Source organism: Emiliania huxleyi (assembly GCF_000372725.1).
Source record: "Emiliania huxleyi CCMP1516 unplaced genomic scaffold EMIHUscaffold_26, whole genome shotgun sequence".
In the NCBI taxonomy this organism is placed as follows: domain Eukaryota; phylum Haptophyta; order Isochrysidales; family Noelaerhabdaceae; genus Emiliania; species Emiliania huxleyi.
Genome location: NW_005200088.1, coordinates 805,147 through 806,840, shown reverse-complemented (window position 1 = coordinate 806,840; position 1,694 = coordinate 805,147). Strand labels below are relative to the sequence as shown.

Sequence of the window (1,694 nt, the reverse complement as noted above, 5' to 3'; positions counted from 1 at the left end):
CATCTCCCATCTCTCCCCATCTCTCCCCATCTCTCCCCATCCCTCCCCATCTCTCCCCATATCCCTCCGCTGATCTCGGCTGATCTCGGCGATTCCTCGGCTGTACCCTGGCCAAACCCCTCGGCCTCACCTCGGCCATACCTCGGCCATCCCTCGGCTGCCCCTCGGCTGCACCTCGGCTGTACCTCGGCTGCCCCTCGGCCATACCCCTTGGCTACCCCTCGGCTGCCCCTCGGCCGTACCTCGGCTGCCCCTCGGCGCCGCAGGACATGTCTCTCGGCCTGTCGACCGCGCCGGTGCTGTACGCGGCCGAGGAGTACCCGGAGCTCAAGCAGCTCATCCTGCGCAAGTTCGAGGCGTCCTAGACACGTCCTAGACACGTCCTTGACACGTCCTTGACACGTCCTAGACACCTCCTAGACACTTCCTAGACACCTCCTAGACACCTCCTAGACACGTCCTAGACACTGCCTAGACACTTCCTAGACACCTCCTAGACACGTCCTAGACACGTCCTAGACACCTCCTAGACACGTCCTAGACACGTCCTAGACACTGCCTAGACACTTCCTAGACACGTCCTAGACACGTCCTAGACACGTCCTAGACACGTCCTAGACACCTCCTAGACACGTCCTAGACACGTCCTAGACACGTCCTAGACACGTCCTAGACACTTCCTAGACACCTCCCTAGACACTTCCTAGACACCTCCTAGACACGTCCTAGACACTTCCCAGACACACTTCCTAGACACCTCCTAGACACGTCCTAGACACGTCCTAGACACTTCCTAGACACCTCCTAGACACCTCCTAGACACCTCCTAGACACCTCCTAGACACCTCCTAGACACCTCCTAGACACTTCCTAGACACCTCCTAGACACTTCCTAGACACCTCCTAGACACCTCCTAGACACCTCCTAGACACCTCCTAGACACCTCCTAGACACCTCCTAGACACCTCCTAGACACCTCCTAGACACTTCCTAGACACCTCCTAGACACCTCCTAGACACCTCCTAGACACTTCCTAGACACCTCCTAGACACTTCCTAGACACCTCCTAGACACTTCCTAGACACCTCCTAGACACTTCCTAGACACTTCCTAGACACTTCCTAGACACCTCCTAGACACTTCCTAGACACCTCCTAGACACTTCCTAGACACCTCCTAGACACCTCCTAGACACTTCCTAGACACCTCCTAGACACCTCCTAGACACTTCCTAGACACCTCCTAGACACTTCCTAGACACCTCCTAGACACCTCCTAGACACTTCCTAGACACGTCCTAGGCGGCGGGCGACGTGGAGGCGGCGTGTCGCGTGGTAATGAAGTCGGCGGGCTTGCGGCGTACAAAGGAGCTGGCGGCGTTCCACGCGCAGGCAATCCGTCGGCGCGCGTGCCGCAGTACCCTACCAAACCCGGTGCCCAAATCCAGTGACCTGACGACAGGCCGCCGTCGACGCGTGCTGCACGCTCCCGCCTTGCGAGGAGAGAGACGGGCCCGTCAGCCTAGACGCGGTCTTACTCTCTCTCCCTCTCTCTCTCTCTCTCTCTCTCTCTCTCTCTCTCTCTCTCTCTCTCTCTCTCTCTCTCTCTCTCTCTCTCTCTCTCTCTCTCTCTCTCTCCTATGACTCCCTCTCAGTATCTATCTCTTGCTTGCCATCTCCTCAACTCGTTGAC

At 57.7% G+C, this 1,694-nt stretch overlaps 1 protein-coding gene across 1 annotated transcript in view; it reads left to right on the top strand.

Moving 5' to 3' along the window:
- EMIHUDRAFT_206419 (hypothetical protein) overlaps positions 1-1,694 on the top strand; it is a gene marked incomplete at both ends in the record, with an annotated part of 5,449 nt that overhangs the window by 1,825 nt on the left and 1,930 nt on the right. The gene's annotated exons all lie outside the window — the stretch shown is intronic.